Source organism: Mauremys reevesii, linkage group 11, assembly GCF_016161935.1.
Source record: "Mauremys reevesii isolate NIE-2019 linkage group 11, ASM1616193v1, whole genome shotgun sequence".
Taxonomy (NCBI): domain Eukaryota; kingdom Metazoa; phylum Chordata; order Testudines; family Geoemydidae; genus Mauremys; species Mauremys reevesii.
In genome coordinates, this window is record NC_052633.1 from 25,508,523 (window position 1) to 25,520,556 (window position 12,034).

Here is a 12,034-nt window from a genome sequence, read left to right on the forward strand (position 1 = left end):
AAAGAGAGGACTAGCAAATAAGCAATTTGTGCACACAATTCCCTACATAATGGTTTTAGCCAAAAGCCACAATAGAGAAAAGTACAAGTTAAACTATTCACAAAGAGTTTGTCCAAGCTGTTTCAGAATCAGAACCTATAACCATTAGCTAGGCTTTGGAGATTAAAACGCATATTTGTGCAATTACAATTTGATTAAGTTAAGTCGTGTGTGTGTGTGTGATGGGGGAATTCAGAGTCAATGAGAACAGGACTCAATTGATCATATGGTCCTCTTCTGTCCATTTCTCTGCTCCTTTGGATTCCTTTGTGACTTCTTTATAAGCTCATTACAATACCTCTGGGACAGATCCAGAGTTCATTCTTTACAGCAAACAGATGCGTAGTAACATTTATACATTACTCTGATCTGAAGGGAATTATAGAGGATTATTTGCTTGTTATGGTAGGAGATTTACAGGAAGATATTGGCACTGTATTTATTCTCATGTTGAAAAGGGCAGGTAGTTAGCAGAAGTGTTTTTCTAGGTTTAATGTTTTAAAAATCCGATCAGATTGGGTGAAGGTTGATATTTTTATTTATTTGCCAACCAGTTGGTAAGACTTGTGACACATTTGCCTTAGTTGCTGGATAGTTTAGAGGCTGAGTATGGTTCAAAATGTAATAACTGCAAGCCCAAACCATTGTAATTAGTTTAAAATTAGGAAAAAGCTATTGTAGATGCCCCCCATTATTTTGTTTGTTTTCCATCTAGTCTGAATGACCACCTCCCAGAGCAGTGACTACAATCAGTTACTAACATTAAACTCTACCTCAGAAAAGCAGGTTTACATAGAATGGCTTTTTCAAAGTGAAGGACAAGTGTTTAATATCTGTCTTTAAAAAACAAATCTATGTGAGAAATGAACATGTCTCATAACGTAGAGCAGTAGGAAAGCAGCTGCTCCATCGTCTGTATTTCTGCCGAAGAAAAAGCAACCATCACAAATGAGTTTCCCATTAGCATGATCAAATGGTGCCATTCTTATTTGATTTTTAAAAGTCTTATTGAACAAACAAAGCTATTTTTTTAGCTTCAATCTTTTGAAATATTTTCTTCAGGAGATGGTGACTCTTCCTCGTTATCTCTTTTAAAATAAAGTAATACAGGATTCAATGAAAATACTTGATCTGACTCTGCATTAGCTGTATTTCTAAAACCATTGTGAACTTCAGAGGTCATTCTGGAATCATGAAATTTGGTCCCAAGTCCTCATTCTTTTATCTAATAAAAACTGGATTTGTCTTTTAACCAATTTTCAGAAATGTTGAACAAAAAAAAATGCTGAAACCCCATGTCTACCAAGCAGACAAGCTAACTTTTGAGCCTTTTAAAGGACTTTTTTCATTGTCAATCTTACATTAAATATAACAAAACATGAATACCATTTAAATATATGCATTTGGGGCTCACAATTTTAATTAGAGTGCTTGCCAGTTTCAGAAACAATTGTAAAGTGGAATTATGCAAATGGAATATGGATCATTTCCAGTCTATACAATTACTCCAAGACATATGTGGGAACTTGGGAAGCATATCTGAGAGTAGCTAATGTTACCTGTTACTTTGCTCCACCAGCATGCCGTCTTGCATTTTAACAGTGTCAAGGTACATTTAACTTACACCCAAATGTGTCATGATAGAAGGTCGAACTTACATGAGTCAGTGAGACTTCAAGTGATTCACAGAAGAATGAGCAACTGTGGTTGTCTAATCCAGTCTTCTGCACAGCACGGGCCATAGAACTTTTGTAAAATACTTTGTGTTTGAACTAGACCATATCTTTAAAAAAAAAAAAGTGTGTATATATAAAATCCAATCTTGATTTAAAAAGTCCCCATGATGGAGAGTCCACCACAATCACTGGGAAATTGGCCTTTGGAACAATTATTCTCACTGTTAAAAAGGTTTCTTTTTTCCAATCTACATTTGAATAGCTTCAGTTTCCAACTCTTGGATCTTGTTGCATGTTTGCCTGCTAGATTTGGGTCCATTATAAAATATTTGTTCCCCATGCAGATACCTGTAGACTATAGATATCATCATAGATCCTGTCATGTGTCATTGCTGTATTTTTATACATTTTTAATTAATACAAATTAGTTCTTTGAAAGCCTGTAGCAAAGATTAATACTAAGATAGTAGACATACAATCTGATGAGTTTTTCCTTCAGAAGATTGTCTGCTATTAGAAACCTCCCCTTATTTTCACTGACTGGACCACATCTTTATCAAGATTCTCATAGGCTTCCCATTCCTAACATTGTGAAGCATCTCTTCTTCCATAAACAATTGAGTAACAGCCCAGTGGAAGCTATAGCTGTATGGACAATGAATGTTAGGAAAGTGTTTAAGGACTTTCCTGAATACTACAGGAAGAGTCAGATCCATCTGACTAGCCAACTTCTTACAAACCACTAGCAAGTGATCCACTGAACTGCAGGCCATAGTTAAGAAACCAATGTACAAAGAGGCATAGAAGCCTCCCTAGTCAAAAGGACACTATCATCAATGCATTTGTCCCTGTGTGTGTGTGTGTGTTTTGTTTCTTCTGACTGAACTAAGGATATGGTGATAACTACATTCTTTCCCTTTTAGACACCGCAGTCCTCCCTATCAGTCTTAAGGAAGGATCCTCAGACTTTGAAATTCACAAACCTATTTTTACCACTGGAATAACTTACATCACAACTAAATTAGGCAACACATTTTATTACGTGCCCAATTTTGAATAGTTTTGTTTTAATTTCATCCATGTTAACTCAATTCACACTAGATTTTATATCTTACTAGAGGGCAGAATTCTGGTGAAAAAATGTTTAGTTCATATTTGGACCTTTTTGGAGATTTGCTCACAAACGAGGAGGCTTTCAATTTTGAAATTTCTTCTGCTGCTTTTTTGTTCCTCCATATCTCCAAAACCGTAGTACCTACAAACTCCAAATGTGCTCTCTGATGTGGCCTGGGCAGGGAGCAGTGCATTTGAGCAATTTTTGTGGATTAGCTATGGAAGTAGCAATACACATATATACAAAATGTATATACAGAGGAATGCATTGTTGTTTTTTTTCCTTTTTGGTATACTAAAAGGTATCTCCTGTACATACACTGGGTTACGTAGGCATAGGAATAAAATGCCTTTCTCCCCATTGAGTCTCCCCTTCAGCCTATCTCAGTGGACATGTTGACTTTTGGCCTGATCCTGCAAAATACTGAGCACCTCCTAGCTCTCAGTGAAGTAAAGGGGAGTTGAGGATTTGAACTCCTGGGACATGCTTGCAAGCATCAACTATCTAAAGCATTTTCAGATTTTCAAAAGTAGTTAGACTTGAATAGAGAAGGGAGGTGGTCCAGTGGCTTGGGTGCTAGCCTGGATCTTGAGAGACATATGTTCAATTTCCTGCTCTGCAATAGGTTTCATGTATGACATCAGGTATCCTAGAATATCAGGGTTGGAAGGGACCTCAAGAGGTCATCTAGTCCAACTCCCTGCTCAAAGCAGGACCCATTCCCAACTAAATCATCCCAGCCAGGGCTTTGTCAAGCCTGACCTTAAAAACCTCCAAGGAAGGAGATTCCACCACCTCCCTAGGTAACCCATTCCAGTGCTTCACCACTCTTCTAATGAAAAAGCTTTCTTCTAATGTCCACCCTAAACCTCCCACATTGCAACTTGAGACCATTACTCCTTGTTCTATCATCTGGTACCACTGAGAACAGTCTAGATCCATCCTCTTTAGAACCCCCTTTCAGGTAGTTGAAAGCAGCTATCAAATCCCCCCTCAGTCTTCTCTTCTGCAGACTAAATTAATCCCAGTTCCTTCAGCTTCTCCTCATAAGTCATGTGCTCCAGCCCCCTAATCATTTTTGTTGCCCTCCACTGGACCCTTTCCAATTTTTCCACACCCTTCTTGTAGTGTGGAGCCCAAAATTAGACACAGTACTCCAGATGAGGCCTCACCAATGTCGAATAGAGGGGAATGATCACATCCCTCGATCTGTTGGCAATTTCCCTACTTCTTCTGTCCTAAGTGCAGAACTCTGCACTTGTCCTTGTTGAACCTCATCAGGTTTCTTTTGGCCTAATCCTCTAATTTGTCTAGGTGCCTCTGTATCCTATCCCTACCCTCCAGCGTATCTACCACTCCTCCCAGTTTAGTGTCATCTGCAAACTTGCTGAGAGTGCAGTCCACGCCATCCTCCAGATCATTAATGAAGATATTGAACAAAACCGACCCCAGGACTGACCCTTGGGGCACTCCGCTTGATACCGGCTACCAATTAGACATGGAGCCATTGATCACTACCCATTGAGCTCAACAATCCAGCCAGCTTTCTATCCACCTTATAGTCCATTCATCCAGCCCATACTTCTTTAACTTGCTGGCAAGGATACTGTGGGAGACCGTATCAAAAGCTTTGCTAAAGTCAAGGAATAACACATCCACTGCTTTCCCCTCAACCACAGACCCAGTTATCTCCTCATAGAAGGCAATTAGGGTAGTTAGGCATGACTTGCCCTTGGTGAATCCATGCTGACTGTTCCTGATCACTTTCCTCTCCTAGAAGTGCTTCAGGTAAATCACTTATTCTCTCTATGCCTAAATTTCCTATCTGTAAATTGAGGATTATAGCACTCCCTACCTCACAGGGGTATCACATGAGGATATATATTTTAAAAATAGTGCGAGGCATTCAGATATAATGGCAATGAGGGCTGTATAGCAAGAGGGAGAAAGGTAGCAAAATTCATGCAGTGCCCTGAACTCTTCTGTAAATCTTACTGTTAGAACCAGACCATGACTCTTGCTGCTGTATATTCGTGCTGGGAACTCGTGCTGGGAACTAGAGGTCAAAGTCTCTGTGTTTTGCCACCTGCATCACAAGTAGCAAAGTGTCAGGGAGAGCAGTAGGTGGGCAGTGTGGTGTAGAGTTAGAAGTGTATGTTTTTTTAAAGTATCTATAATTGGCTATTGCGTGTAGTAACTCTTAAGTCTCTTACATCTTCAATGTTCTAACAAAGGTGTGTGCGTGAAGCATCAATAGACACATGCATCCATTTGATTTTCTAGAACAATAAGATACAAGCCATGTGACTGGGTCCTTTCCATCACTAGTATCCTCAAAGCTCAACCACTTATTGGAACAACTAATTGGGTAAGTCATAGCCAGTTTTAAATTGTGCCAGTATACAATTTATCATGCGGTCTCTGCTTTTCTACTATAATGCATTTCAAGGCAGTATGCAAGTAAGTTAAATGGCAGTAAAACATCGTATCATCCAGTGTGCTCACAAATTCTAGTAGACTTTGCAAATTTGAATAAAGATAAAGGTTAGCAATTGAGAGGGAAAAAAACTGTTCAAGATAGCTGATGGGTTTATTAAAGTTTGATCACTGTACCAATTAATGTAAGAAAAAAAATAAGATTTTATTCCTCCTCCTTTGTTTTTAGATAAAATGTCATCCCCAGAGCACAATGGCACAACACTTTATGGTTCATGAAAGGACTTTTTCCTCTCTGTCATGACTACCTGATATTAAAATACGTACAACAATAAACTGTTCTTAATAATCAGCTTATAAAAAACAGTACAATTGCTTCCAACTGAGAAGCAGAAGTACAAACAATGCAAGATTTTTATACACTAAATACTGTCCAGGTAATAGAAGACATTGTCTTTTCTCACTAAGTGTCTAAAAGTAGAACTCATAAAGAATAAATAAATTAATACTAAAATGAACGAAGGACTTTTGGATATGAACACTAACTAGCTGGTTCTTCAAACAATTTTTCATATATTTTTCTTTCCAAAGATAATTTATACTGACTACTTGCTATTCACTGGTACTAGAAACAAATATTTTTGGCATCATTTTTCCTGGGGGAAAAAAACAAACACTTTTGTGTGAAATCTTTGCAAAAATGAAAATCTTCTAAAATTTCCCATGGGGAAAAATAATTGGCATTTTTAAACCAACTTGAATTATCACTGTGCAGTTGCTCATAATTCCATGATATTGTTTGTTCTTTGATTGGATGACTCTAGCTGTGATAAGAGTGGAAGGGTGTGATCAGTTAAATCCTGTCAGGAAATGGGTGGAAACAGATTAAGTTAGAAATAACCAGGTAAACAGGGCTAGCAAGTGGAGAATGTTTTTTGTCGTTGTTTTAATTTATTTAAGCTCAGTAGAAATGGGCTCAGGCTGGCAAGTTTCAGTTTTACTATGGCTAAACCAAGCCCTCCTCAGGTGGTGTGTGTTTAGTTTTTGGTTTGGTTTGTTCTTTTGAGTTGCACAAAGGGGAGCTCTGCTCCCCACATCTGCTAAGAACAAGGGTAGTACTCTTCCATCTTCCTGTCCCTCTTCCAGTGGATGGTATTTGTCAGTTGCTGGAGCCTGCTAGGCTTCTCTGTCCCAGCACATCCCCCAGCAGTGTGCTGCCTGGAAGCAGCTGCTACAGCTTTTCTGCAGTTTCTCAGTCTGTGCCTAAAATAGGGCTGTGTAGTACTGCCACGTAGGCCTGGTCTATACTACAGGGTAGGTGGACGTAAGATGCCTTGCGTTGACCTAGCTATGGAAGCGTTTTCACTTAAATTTGGCTCCTGCCAATATAAGTACATCTCTACGCCAATTTAGTAACACCACCTCCACAAATAGCATCGTTGCTGTCTATGTTATTAGGTTACCAATGTCAGTGTAGACACTGCATTGCTTACACTGACTGTTACTGGCTTTCATCCCACAATGCCCCACACTGACAAAACAATCAGTGCAAGTGCTGGTGAGGATGCGCACTGCCAACAGAAGGAGCCAAGTGTGCACATACACAAATGATGTAATCGCTGTTGTGGCTATATGCCGTAGTAAGTTAGATCAACATAATTTTGTAGCTTAGACATGGCCTTAGTGCACCTAGTGATTAGTTGTGCACTGTGGGTAATACTTTTGGCAATTGTGCTCACTCTGCTGGTCCTGTCACCCAGGACAGATGTACCTATTGGGTTCCGGGAAGTGCTTAAGAATCCCCCCCTCCAGCCTAAGGGGGCGGATCTACAGGACCTCAAAACCCAACTGAGTTCAGGAGACAACTAATAAAAGAACAGGGACAGGAGTGCATTCAGAGGGTCAAAAGAAGGGAGCCTGATGGGGACACCGAGCAGAGAACCCCGGACGGCGCCCGCTGCTCCTCGAAGGTGTCAAGGGAGCCAGTGGACGCTGCCCAGAGGAACTCTGCCGAGATGCGTGAATGGACAGAGGATCAGAAACAAGCCCCACAGTCACAGGAGTCTCCATTGGCCAACCTCCTCTCCCTGGTTTTGTAAATGGCCGTTTTAGCCAGGGCTAGGAGGAGGTTGACCAGGAGGTCCCGTGACTTTGTGGGCCACAGATAGGGAGTGCAAAGAGCCCAGGAGAGATGTAGCAGGGTGCTTACCCTGCTCCTGCCCTGAAGGGCTTAAAAAAGCCCAGAAGAGGGCTGGGATGGGCAAGGTAAAACCCTGGCTGATTGGGGGAAGTGGCTGCAGCTGGGCCCACACCCCAAACTGAGCAACAGGGCCTTATAAGAAGGCCAGGGAAGCCAGGAGCAAGAAGTCTCTCTGTGCCTGTAGAGGGAGATGGGCCTGGCTGCAGGGAGCTAGAGACAGGGTACCTGAGTGAAGCAGGGCTGGGGACAGGCCGAGGAGCTGGGGAACTCCAGCCTGGAAAGCCCCAGGCTGCGGCCTAGCAGAAGGCCAAAGAGTACTAGGGGTTGCAGAGGGCAACCCAGGGGTAGGCCAAGGCAGCAGGTCCAAACCCAACCTTACCAGCGATGAGTAGGCTGATACTACAGTCTACCCCAGGGCGGGGGGGCTAGACAATGACTGGCAGTAGCCATATACTGAGGCAAGGTGGGGATAGTGAGTGGGGGTTCCCCGGGGAGGGGAGAGCCTAAGACTGAGGGGTTACTGCCAAGGGGCAGCACCCCAGATAAAGGGGCACCGGGTTCTGGGAGGGACATGGGGGCCAGAGGACAGGCAGATGACCGGCCTGCAGAGGGCGCTCCAGAGCTGGAATGAGCTAATTCCCAGGAGTCACCAGCAGGAGGTGCCGCAGGGGTGAGTCTGCACATCTACAGAGATTTTTTTTTTCAATCCTGCAAGGACTAAGAGAAGCAGCTCTCTAAAACTATGTTGTTTCCTTCCCTGACTTATTCCAGGACTGATATCGAGAAGCCTACTCTCTGCTATACCAACCAGAGTCCTATTACCAGATGACTCCTCAGCTGCCTTCTTAGGGCAGCTTTAAATTCCTTCTGTGCTGCTGGGGAGGTGCGAAGCAGACTTAAGTTTGTACACAGATTTGGATCATATTGTACACAGAATAAGTGTGTAGGTAAACGGAGATAGAAACAAATATGAAAGAAAGAAAGAAATGTAGGCGTATTGATATTTTAAGGCAGGACATGATAGATGGTTGGAACTGGGACCTTGTGCAGTGACTAGGTTATAGAGTTTAGTAATTTAAGCTTCCATTTTTAGCAGCTTGCTAGCCATGCATACCAGTCTTCATGTTGGATATAAAATAGCAAGATATGTGATGCATGTTTTTATCATAGTTTACACCATTTTCAGATTATCTGAGGTGTATATTTCCCAAAACCTATTAAGAAATATGACACTTGATTGCTTGTGACATGAGAATAGTTGCATCACTCATAATTTTTGACATACACTCTATGAATGCAATTAATAGTTCAGATTTTCATTTCTTTTTTTTTCAATGTGATCGTGAAGCATCACAATAAAAATAAAGGCAACTATACAAATAAAATAATCTGATTAGGATATTGCAGACAGCTAATTTAGCAAGTGACATTTTGAGGTATAGGATCAGAAATTAATTAACTGTCTACAGTACAATCAAAACCAGCAGGGATGAGAATTGTTTTTAATTATAATTTGTATTTCTATTAGAGGATACTGGATGGATTTGAAGTTGAAGCAGACTTTATTGGTGGATTGCCTAAGGCACCACCAGGGGTGCTGGAACAGTTTTTATAGTGGAGGTGCTGAGAGCCATTGAACCAAACTGTAAACCCTGTATATAATGGAAACTATTTCAAGCCAGGGGGTGCTGCAGCAGCACTCCCATCCTCCCTCCTAATTTCAGCACCTATGGACACTACACATGATTCTCCATGAAACAGGCAACTAACCACAGTACTAAGTAGTAGGGCTTTAAATATGATCAATTCACTGATAAAAGCGCAAAAGCATAATTACTTTTTTACAAAAATTTATGGTAGAATGAAAGCAAAAAATGTCAAATGGAGACAGAGTGGACTTCTTTCTGAATAAGACAGATTTATTCATTATTACTGTTAAAGATCTTCAATCCCTAAGGTTTCAGACATTTAAATTATATGATTTAAATAATTTAGTTAGTTCTCTAATTTCTTTACCACTGATGGGCTGACAAAGTTTAAGTACTCAGAATATGGGAGAGAAGAGTAATAGCAAATTTCTCTGGGATAAAATGAGATTTCTTTATCAGAAGAGCATAGGCCAAAGTTCACTGATGGTGGCAAGGAACATAGAAAAATACTCCCTTCTTCTACCTGTGCAATATATGTGAATTATTCTCCAATCACAATTGTGCATGCATCAAATCAGGTCACTGCTTAACACACAAGAATTTCAGCATATTTTTGTAACTGTCTTCTGTCAAATGAAATGGTATTTGGCCAATGAACCCATCACTTCACCTGTTCATATTACTTTAAGAAAATAGTCTAGAATGAGATAATAAAAAAAAAAAGCAGGCAAGAAGTTCTTGAAAAAATAATTAAGTTTGACATTTATAGAATAAGTAGGAAAAATATATAAAGGAAAGAAACTTCTTTCTAATATAAACATTTAATTAAAAGTCCCAGGAGAGGTGGGATTTGGTGAAACTGTGATGCAGATTTGAAGCTTAATTGTTAGGTTAAAACTGAATAGAGGAAAATCCCTGAGGATGTCAGTCTTTTAAGTCTAAAATTGGTGACAATTCTTAGTTTTCTCAGTTAAAGCCAATATGATAGTTGTCAGGCTTCACATTTTGTGATGCGTCTGCTGCTTAATCTTTCTCAGGGAATCTGTGTTCGAAGAGTTTTATGTGTCAATGCCAAGAACAGATGCTCTTCAACCTTTATATCTGCACAGTGTGTAGCAATAAAAAAATCTTTTAAATGTTTGAGCTGGGCTTGTTCACAGGGAGCCTGATTGTCTGCAGCCTAAGCTCTGCTGGTGCAGTCAATCTGCCTGGAGAGGAGTCGGGCACCCTCATACAAACTGCCCACAGCTCTTTATTTGGGATGTGGGGTCAAGGATCTGTGTTCTCATGAAGTGGACAGAGCTAGTGAGGGCTGAGCTTAGGGCAGTGATTTAATGTATTTCCCAATCAGCTTTTGACATTCGAATGCCAAGCTGGAACTAGTTGCCTTCCCGGATGGAATTCCATGGGGGTAGTGGCAGCAGTACCACTGACTGCACTTCCTGGGAATGAATCAAGTGTGGTGCCAGTTGCCCTGCAGATGAGAGGGGTGCAAGTTGCCTCTATCAATGAGCAGTCTCAACATTCTGAAGCTTCCCTAATGTCATATGACCTTTATCCTACCAGAAGGAAAACAGACTGTTGGTCCATCGAGCCCAGACTTTTGACTGGGTCAGTGTCCTCTGTGTGGTACTTCAGAGATAAAAAGATGCTAACACATTAGATACGTGTAAGGAAAAACCTTGGAGCAATACATTTTATAGCACTCTCTTTGCATGTAAATGAATAGATCACTATTGGCAGGATATTAATATGCAAATGAACAAGACCTGCTTCTAGCTCTTTGGCACAGGCATTCTTCAGGGGTGAGTGTATTAGAGGCCACACAATTAATCATAAATACAAATATGGAAAGGATTAAAAATTGGACAGGTTGGTCACACCTGTCATACACAGAGCTGAACATTTGGCACACTAGTGTTTGATGGAGGCTTGTTAGCCAGATTTTTGAGGATATTAGCATCACAGCTGTTACATAAACAGAGAAAAAGGGAATATGAGTTACCCACACTTCTGCTGTTAATAATCTGTCTCCTCTATAATAGGCTCAGCAATTGAGCCAGAGCTATTATAATATCTTGCCGAATTTTACTATCTAGCGTCCAACAGCTCCAGAGTCCTGTAGATCAATGGGTTACTAAATTGAACTCTTAAATTAGTGACAGTATCTGACACCTCCTGATATGAGGCCTTCTTATTTTACTACTTGTTAAACTCACTTGGGTCCTGAACAGGGCCGGCCCACAACATTTTGGCATCTGAGGTGGGGATGATGCCTCCATGCCCCCTCGCTTGGGCCAAAACTTTGAAAGGTCTCAATTCTGCCGCCTTCCCATTCTACTCCTCTCATGGTACTGCTCTGCTACCTACCCCAATAAAGGAGAACTAACAATTTAAAATGCCTTGATCAAAAATTTGAAGTAACACTTACATTTGCTGTTCAGGCGTTTGAAAGTTAACTTTTCTTGTCTGCATAGTCAACACTGGCATTTTTATCTGTTTGAATAATCAAAGTGATGCTTTCCGTGCCTTCTTGGTTGCAAAGATTTGAACTGCTTCCTGCTGAAGTTCCACAGTCTTGGCCAGCTCATGCTCTATTGAGATGGTTGCAAGGCCGATCAGCCTCTCCTGTATCATTGTGGAGTGTAGATGTGTTTTTATTAACTTTAACTTGGAGAAGCTGCATTCTCCACCTGCAACCATTACAGGAAGTGTTAGAAATATGCGCAGAGAAACAAAAGCAATTGGATTGAGGGTGGTCATCTTATTTGTGCACATATATTCCAGAACAGCCTTTGGAGTTGATCCTGTTGAAATGTATCTTGAAAGGGCTTTCAGTTCATCACCTAAATCACTCACATCAATATTGCGCATGTCATCATGTGTCAACACTGTCTCTAGTGCCCTGCATTGCTGGTGT

The 12,034-nt window shown here is 40.8% G+C and overlaps 1 long non-coding RNA gene across 1 annotated transcript in view; it reads left to right on the forward strand.

Moving 5' to 3' along the window:
* Positions 1-5,111: 5,111 nt before the first annotated feature.
* The window catches only part of LOC120374840, a 36,249-nt gene continuing 29,326 nt past the window's right edge, over positions 5,112-12,034 (forward strand). Inside the window, exon 1 of the long non-coding RNA XR_005586278.1 lies at positions 5,112-5,197. This is a non-coding gene — a long non-coding RNA (uncharacterized LOC120374840). The remainder of the gene's footprint in view (positions 5,198-12,034) is intronic.